Below are 9,956 nucleotides of genomic sequence, written 5' to 3'. Positions count from 1 at the left end.
TATTTTCACTCTCACTCTAGAGTGAAAGAAATAAAATATTTTTACTCTCACTCTAGAGTGAGAGAGAAAAAATCACTATTATCGTAAAGCACTCTTTTCATAGAGTGAATTTCTTTGAGATCACTCTATCCACTCCAAAATTCAGTGGGGAATTTGAATTTGATATTTAATTTCAAAATATTTTTAAACATTTATTAGTTTTCTAATGCTACCAAAGGCTCAGCTGACCCACTGCCGTTTATATTTAACAATATTTATACGCGGGTGTTTTTTAATAACCCCCGTCGACTAGCAAGCGAACGTAGAAATTAGCATATGCAACTAAGATTATACTCGAGATCACTGTTACCTGGGGCAGTAAATTGGTCGGCATTTAACAATAATACTCATACGCGGAGCTTCATTAACTGATCAGTAGATGGCGTTAATCGTACACAGTGGTTTTAGCGGTGCTACTTATAAATAATCGCACCCACGCAACAACGATCTTGCGGACTTTGCAATCAAGCTCGTACAGGAAAATCAACGTGTTAATTTACATAGAAATATCAAAGGTTTTCTGTCCAATCGCTAGTCTTTGGTTATGTATTATTTTAAAACAGTGTTGTCATGTCCTTTTTAGCGAAGAAACCGTTGTTACGACCAATGACAATGGTCGAGATAGCGAGGTCACCGTGTTACTTTAAATTTGAATTTTAGGTAAAAATATGTATTTACTTAAATTGTAAATATTTTACTAGCTCTTTTACGTTTCTAGTTTATTTTGGTGTCAATCTATATATCAAACTTTACTCTTAGCAAAATTTTCTAACGAGCAATCGCTATCTTTGGGGGATTATATTTCCGGAGGACGTCAAAAATCCCTGCCTTTGGTAGTGTACCCAGGTAACAGTGATTTCGAGTATAGTTCAAATAGGCTTAAGGCCCGTTTTCATGAGAGCGATTTGCGAGAAAAAATCCAGCGATTTGCGAGAGATATGTTTAAAAGTCGCGCGAGAAAATGCCTTGGTGTTTTCATGATCGCGATATTTTGAAGCGAGTAGAGAGAAACCTCCGAGCGAGGGCGATTTGCGGAAAATCGCTCTCTTCTAACCAGAGTAGACTTTTTCGCGTCTCGCTAGGCGATTTTGGCGAAACGTTTTTCATGTGATTTATAACGTGATAGGCTTCAGCCAATGAAAGCTCACCAATATGAATCGGAAGGTTTTGCGTCGCGTAACCGCGTTGTACAAACGATATATTATTTGCGTTGTATTTAATTAGATTCCGCAGTTTTTGTCTCCTTTTTTTATATCGTGTTTTCTTCAATATGGAAAGTACGACTTATATTAAACAAACAAAACCATTATCAAAGAAGAAACTATTAAAAGAGATAAAAGCTGGGGTAAAACGCGTAGAAATTGAAAAAAAAAAGGAAAATTTAATTGAAATAGTTAAAAACTTCACGGAGATATGGGACAAAAGGAGTAAAAATTATAGAAATAGAGACCTGAAACAATTAGCTTGGGAGGATATTTAAAAAAAATGAATGAAACAGGGAATTAAAATGAAATTTCTATATTAATTTGCAGTAAATTGTAGTGATAATTTAAAAAAATATTTATTATAGTTGATGAAGTTAAAAAGATATGGAAGAATCTAGTGGATCAGTTCAGAACTCACTACGAAAATGTTACAATCATAAAAAGTATAAAATAGGTTATTATAGGCCTATGTTCATTTTTAGAAAAATTGGAAGTTACCAGTGTTTCATAATCTCCTTCCGTGGCTCTATTTTCCCAAATAGGGGTTTACCCCCAGCGTTTTGGAGTATATTTCCTCTTATTTTTCGCGTTCATGAAGAGTGTAATTTTCATAAATAAAAGCTTTTTTGTAACAACAACAGTTTCAACAAATTCTTCTATCGGTTAAAGACCGCCATTTTAAAACACCTAGAAATCGCTAACCGAAGTTAAAATCGCTTCAAAATATCGCTGTAATCAAAACTTAAAACTCGCGCGATTTTTTTGGTTTGGCAAATTGCGACCACAAAGCGATAGCTCGCGAAATCGCTCGAATTTTATTTCGCTCTCGCTTTCAATATTCGCGCGAAAAATCGCTCTCATGAAAACGGGCCTTTAGACTGGGAAAGATTCACCGCCTTCAAATTTTCGTCTACTTTAAAGAATATTTCTGAACGAACCAATGGATGAAAGTTATGAAACTAGCTTTTAAATAAACCTTGAGACTTATTTCAAGTTATATTTATAATTCACTGTTGACCAAATTCCCGAAAAGTATTAATATCGTTCTGAATTACAAGCTACTTTCTAAAATCTCATTTTGCTTTCTAATACGCGCGTTGACAACGCAAACTTATTATATTATTATAATAATTTTAATTAATATTAATTTTGAATGTTTTAAAGCAATAAACGGTTTTTCAAGACGATTTTATATTACATTGAAGTTCATATAAACGGGAGAATTTGTATGTTGAATATTTCTTATATCATTTGGTAGGTTGATTCGCTCGGGTTCTACATGTCGAACAGTCTCATCGGTGTCGTGTTTTCTTTTCAAAGCATTGATACTGGTCTTTTGGATTTATTCCTTACGGCAGAAAATATGAACGTAAAATGAAGTGACCCATTATTTCGACTTTCCCATCATTTTGTCTCACACAACCTTCACAATAGCTTCATTTTCAAGAGATTTATTGCATAAATAACAAGAGTTAGCTAGGTGGTAAAATTAAAACGCGGTTACACGAAGAGCGGCGGTCGCGTTTTAAGTCAACGAAGGCTCAAAATTATAAGACGCGTTTTGGGTACAACGTTAAAACCGCGAATACGACACAACGATTGCTCGCATGTAAAATGTTCATAGTGGGAAATAGGCGGACCCTAATGTTCATACTTGGTTTTATAGCCGTACATACAATACTAACGAAGATATTCGCGATAAACCGGTTTCCCCCATACCCATTGCTCGTAAAACAACTATTTCTAACAGTAACCCGTGAAAAGATATGTTTTTGTTTGAGTAATTACTCCTAAAATATTTAATTTTGAACCATTAATCAGTTTTTATTAAAAAAACTAGCTTTCTATGATTTGAAAGACGATAATAAAACTCGTAAATAAATAACAAAAAACTCACAGGTTCTACCCTTTAACCCTCTTATCTCTGCTGACTGCGCTAAAACAAGATTTGACCTCTAAAATTTTATACGTAAAAAATGTAGACTTTAAAGGGAATATAACCTCAGGTATTTGGTGTGGAACACCAACGTTTGCAGCTCTAGCCGCTCTCGCCTTTGGCTTTAAAAATATTTGGCGCCACTGTACAGGGAAATTTGAAAAATTGAAGGGGTCTTCCGTAAAGATTGCTTTGCAGGTTATATTCCCTTTAAAAACCATTAATATACTCTTCCACTAAGCTGAGTTTATAATTTTCAAATAAATTTTACATGTATCGGTGGTTCTGTGGTAGAACATTCGCCTGCCTTGTAGAAGGGCTCGGGTTCAAAACCTGGGCGGCGCATTCTTTTTAATCAACAGAGAAGACGCTACATTAGAATATTTTCGATGCAATAATTTAAATGGAACACGAAATTTCGTTCTATTTTAATAAAAACCGAAATTTAATACTCTGTTAATTTGTAATAAACGCTTCCGCTTAGGCTGAGCTTATAATTTTCTGTGAACTGTAACATTTTTCGGTGGTTCTGTGGTAGAACACTCGCCTGTCATACAGGAGGGCTCGGGTTCGAATCCCGCCCGATGCTATCGCAAATTAAAACTAAGACGATTACCGTAAACAATTGGTGGAAACACTGCCATTGGAAGTTGAGAGTTTGCCATAACACTCAGCACTCGGTTTGTCCCAAAAGTCAATAAGAAGGAGTTGGAGAATGCGCACATATAACAAACGTAGCGACGGTAGGCGTTAACAAAAAAAATAAACGTAATCGCAAATTTATCCGTTAACGCTTATCGTCACACGGTGGTTTTGCCAACCTTTAAACTGCTGAAGCGGTTGTTCGACTGCGTACGCAGTGATTACCCTTTGCCCCGAAAATGCGAACGCGTTCGCAGGCCACACACACACACCCACCCACCAGTGCTTCCACTTTGAGGGTATTTTACCCTTTTTCGCGTAAAATTGACCTCGTGAGGGATTTTTTTTCGTGATTGAGGGTAATGGGTAAAATGAGGGTATTTTGAACATTTTATGGGAAATTTAAGGGTTTTTAAAAATTTAAAAAATAATCTACCACGAAATATAATTTCCCTTTTTGACAAAGTGTAACTAACAATTTGTAAGTTGGCCGTAAGTGGAAAACTGGTTTTGCTTATGTCGCGACCCTTTTAGGTTCTTTCTCTGTTGTCAGCTTTGCCGATTGGAGCAGATAAAAATATTGTTTTCGTCCCTTAGTAAGCGAATTACATACCTACCATTAATATTAGTGAAAAAACTGTGATAATTAAACTACATTTTTTAAATTGGTGTTTTTATGGGAATTTTCAGTATTTTTAAATTTAAAATGGGTAAAAGTGGGTATTTTATTGTTTGATTCTTGTGGGAATTTTAAGGGTATTTTTGAAATTTGGAAAGGGTAAAAGTGGGTATTTTTCAGCATATGTCTGGGTAAAATGATCTTTTGGAAGTGGAAGCACTGCCACCCACACACACACCCACAGACGGACACGCTGGTTGTATAACCCCTCCTAGGGGACTTTGTCGACTCGGAGAGGTAAAAAGAGGTGACGGTTTTTGCAGGTTTGCCATGCAAATACGTGTTATGCTACCGATTCAAACGTCACCAACAGGAAACCGAATTCTAGAATGTCGCCATTTACCTAAAAATATTTTTGACCGTTTTAAGGGATAGATTTGAAATTTTTTGTTGTTTAGACTGAGCCTTAAATATATTGAGTAAAGTAAGTGAAATTATGGGAAGTTTTACTTATTGATAGAATTAACTGGTTGTAGATTAAAAACAGTATAAAATGAGAACCAAAATTTGCGTGTTTAAATAATGCAAAAGTTATTCTCGGTATTTAGATAAAGAAAATATGCGCGGAGTATTCTTTTTACTCTTTCCAAAACCAAAAACAAAATTAGAAAAGTGTAGGAAATCTATTTAATGGTTGGGAAGAACAGATTATCTGATTGAACCCGTAAATGTAAATACATATGTATTAGATACCCTTGACATCTCTAAACTATTTAAAATAACCTAAAAAATTTAATTTTGACATGTGTTCATCTGAATCATCTCACGAAGGCCATAGGAATTCTACCACCCTCCCCATCACCCCTTGAATCGGTACGAATACGTATTTCCGCTTGAGTTTTGGGGGGGGGGGATAAGTGTTCTTTTCACGTTTTTCTCGAACCAGGGAGGCTATTCTCTAATTTATCTCGATCTCACTCTCGATGTCGACTCGAAATCGATCTCGAAGGCGATCACTTCGATCGAGAAGTCATTTCTCGATAACCGCTATTCTATACTTCATCGAAATCGACTTCGAAGTGATCTCTATTTTCCGACCAATAAGAATACACCATCACATAAACAGCTGATTTCAAACGCCCATGTTTTATAGTTTAGAGAAAGGATATTTATTTTCATTGTAATACTACAGTATATATATTTAAAGTCCAAATAGAGCTCGGCGAAACAGCTAAATTAACCGCTAAAGTTTTGATTAACCATAAAAATTACGATTAACTGTTTATCCATGGATATTATCCACGGCTATATAGCAATTTAACATGTAAAATAATCGGGTTTTTTTCGGATAATTTTCGTTTATGGATAAAAATGAATAAAGTTATTATTTCTTATCCAAACGCCGAGCTCTAAGTCCAAAGGATTTATTGTTTGGTCTCTTATAACTCTTTATCTTTGAAAATTACGAATATTATCGATTTCTAATGCTATATTTAACAATACAAGCCGAGCTATAGCAAGCGCCATTGCTTTTTTCCCTAAGAAAGACGGTTTGGGTAGTGGTAGCTTTTTGGCAACACGGGAGAGGGGGGGAGGCAGTTAAAAAGAACAACTAGCTCGATGACTGGTTGAAACCTCTGTCGAAAGCGATCTCGTAAGCTTCGGACACGACGAGATCGACTTCGAGAAATCCATCGAATTCGAGTAGCATTTTTCGACAAATATTTTATAGAATAGCGTTTCTCGACATCTCGTGAGAACGATTCGAGATCAAGAGAGATCTCGATCGAGAACTGCTTACAGAATAGGGCCCCAGTGCTTTGCTGTAGGATATTGTACTATTTTATTGAATGTAATTAACGGTATTTAAAATAGTTTTAAATATATTATACTCAACTTAACGTATAATTTTTTTATGTCAAATAGACTTTTAATTGTCCATTAGGGTTTAGATAACAAGCTATAGGTGTTTAACTGGCTCTAGTGAGCATGTTAAATACGCTAATTTTGTCAGACAATTAACTAGTTAAAAAAGTTATTGGAATCTGTTGATTCGTTGATGATCTCGAAGCAGCTGCGAGAGCGTGAGTACCAGTAAAAGACACAAATCTCAGAGAAAACTGCTCTGGATTTCCCAGTGGAAGATTTTATTGTGCGAAACTTTTTATTTTACATCCCTGTTAAAAGTGACCCAGCGTTAGATAATCTGGAATCGCCAATTGTAGAATTTCACAGATTGAATCCTCGGAATGTAATTGGTTATTTTTCCATAAGGTCATTAATATTGAAATTGAAAGACAAAGCTACTTGGATAGGTTTTTTTTATTAAATAGACAATATTTTGCCATTTACATTTTGTATTTATAGTACTTTGGTATTTGAACCCAATGTGATTATGTAATATGAAAACTGAACAAGGGAAAACGTTGTTACTGATTAGTTTCGTAATTTAATATTGATGAAAAATAGAGAATGAATACCCTTGTAAGAACGCTCATCTAATAATTACCATTTATCTACAATAGTTTATTTCGATGACAATGATGCGACAGAAAGCTTGTAAAATTTAATAACAATGATACGGCAAAAAGCTTTTAAAAATAATTTATCCAAGATACCAGCAGACCAGCGAAATATTTCTTAAACCCACATCTTTACTGATCGAGTGATTATCTTTCCCATAGACCATGAGAGATGGCATACTAATTTTTATCTTTGAGGCGCTAATTTCAAAATTTTATTAAACGGTAAATCTCTTAATAATTGACAATAGTTAACAATGATTAAAATAATAATAATAATTGATACTATATAATTAATTTACTGGGAATTTTTGATACTGCAGCTCTTGCCGTGTTACATTCATGCGTGCGTAGGCATAAATTATAAAAGTGAAATAAAATTAATTTAAAAAGATAATGGTTATTTTACTATACAATGTACACATTATTAAAATCGGCTCAACCAAATAAACCATTAACTTTAATAACAAGTTGGCAAGCCAAAATATACCTCTCCTCGGAAGAATGGTCACTAATGGTATTAATTTCTCGACACGACCCCCAAAGATATCTCCGCAATTCCTAGTTATTTACGAAAAACGTATTCTCGGTTCAGACCCTGCCCGGTATAAAATTTTAATTTTAATTTAAATAATTGAGACGAAACAATCGAGTTTAATTTATTCAGAATATTATAAATTAAGTAGTTACAACAGCGAGTTAGACTTACTAAAACAATGCACAATTGAATTTAACCCTTTTTACAGTACATGTTTATCAGTTGAATATAATACTAAGCAAATTTTAATGAAAGAAATATCTACAGATGGTATTTGTATTTTTCTCGCTTACGAAATACTTGCCGCATCTTTAAAGCTCATTTTATTTCAACGCTCGTAGACTTCCAGTTGACGTTGTGACACATACCGCATGAAAAAGACCAATGCCGTCCAATTTCCAATATCATATAATGACTCGCACACCCAGGAAATCATTGACTGCGTTAGAAATCGTAGATATCCAAATATCCACACCAAATATATTTACAAGAAGCAAAAACCTTACCATCAACAAAGCACAGAGAGCCACTTGACTAACCGCCAGCTCTTAAAGCAATTAACGTTAAATTATCTCCTTTGAATTAACACAACTATATATAGGTCGTTAAGAATACCCGTAAATAAATAACAAAAAAACTTACAAAGTGGACCACCCACAGGGTCTACCCTTTAACCCTCTAATCTCGGCTGACTGCGCTAAAACAAGATTTAACCTTTAAAATTTCATTCGTAAAAAAAAAACAGATTAGGCCTTCATAAATTCATTAATAAAAAAAGAATTTATTACCTATTATGCTTATGATGGGTGTCTTAATTTCAGTGAACCTGAGCAGCTATCGGTGGTTCTGTGGTAGAGCGCTCGACTGCCAAGCCGAATGGTCTGGGTTCGAAACCTGGGTGGCGGATTTGTTTTTAATCAATAGAGAAACGCTAAATTAGAATTTCTTCGATGCAATAATTTCAATTTCAATTCTATTTCAATTAAACCAAAATTTCGTACTCTATTAAATACGCTTCCGATAAAGCTAAAGGTCTAATTTTCAATGAAGCGTAACAAGTGTCGGTGGTTCTGTGGTAGAACGTCCTCCTGTCAAGCAGGAGGTCCCGGGTTCTAATCCCGCCCGATGCGATCGCCAATTGATACTAAGAGGAATACCGTGTACAACTGGTGGAAACCCTGCCATTGGACGTTGAGAGGTAGCATTACACTCAGCACTCGGTCCGTCCCAAAGTCATTAGGAAGAAGTTGGAGAGAAAATGCCCATACAAACACAACAGACTCAACATGCACAACCATCAGAACACAAACACAACAAACTCAACACTCAAAACCTACGCATAAACATTACAAAAACGTAATACACCAAACCATCACGACGGTGAGCGAAAAAACACCATCCAAACCAAACCGCAAATGATTCCGTTAACGCTCACCGTCGCACGGTGGTTTTGCCAACCCTTCGAGAAACTGCGAACGCAGAGATCTCGAGAAACTGCGCACGCAGTGATTACACTTTGCACCGAAAATGCGAACGCGTTCGCAGGCCTGACAGACAGACAGACCCACAGACAGACACGGTGATTGTATAACCCCTCCTAGGGGACATAGTCCCCTCGGAGAGGTAAAAATGTTTAGTAATAATAGTTAGTACTTTGTGATAGCTTACATTAAATATGTAAAAACTAATCGATCCAGATTCCAGAATGATTAATGATTATTTAAGAAAATTGTATAATTTAGCTATTACCGTATAAGCACAGGGGTGAAAAGGCTTAAGTTTTTAAATGTTGATTACAATTATTTCAAACAATATTATTGCTATTTTATTTTTTTAAATAATTATTTATGCATAATTAAATGCACCACAACCAAATTTATTTAAAAATATTACGTTTATTAACACTGAAAAGATTTAAAACTTTTAAGGCGGCACAATGGCGGCACCGACCAAAACTTTTATTTTAAAATTTGAACTTCTCAGGCTCAGCCGATAAGTAAAGCCGTCATGTCCAAAAGTTTCAATAAAGCAAAGCCATATGTAGGCTTTCACCTACTGTCGAGTAAACCATGTATTTTTTTTGCGAATATGAAGTGTTTTATATTTTAAGTTGACAGTAATAAAAAACCCGTAAAGCTATCGCTAGCCTCCCTAATACTGAATCTTGGGCATGAAAATCGCTTAAAATTTGAAAGTGGAAAAAAAGCTTACGTTTTTGATAGCATTAATAGTGCTTTCAAAGTATATGGAGAAGCATGTTGGCCCCTTATAAAGATTCCACTATCGTGGAATCTTAATATCGGCGGCACGAATACTTACATTCCAAAAAGTAGCAATTTTAGTGTTTTACGCCAGTCGTTTTCATAACATAATTAGGGGAGTCATCTACTAAAATCAGGAGACATGACTAGGAGTTGACAGCGGTTGCCGCGGTGAATGGACCACGGCGTCGTGA

The sequence above is a fragment of the Leiobunum rupestre genome, chromosome 3 (assembly GCF_980474605.1).
Source record: "Leiobunum rupestre chromosome 3, qqLeiRupe1.1.hap1, whole genome shotgun sequence".
Taxonomy (NCBI): Eukaryota; Metazoa; Arthropoda; class Arachnida; order Opiliones; family Sclerosomatidae; genus Leiobunum; species Leiobunum rupestre.
Note: the sequence above shows the minus strand (reverse complement) of the source record.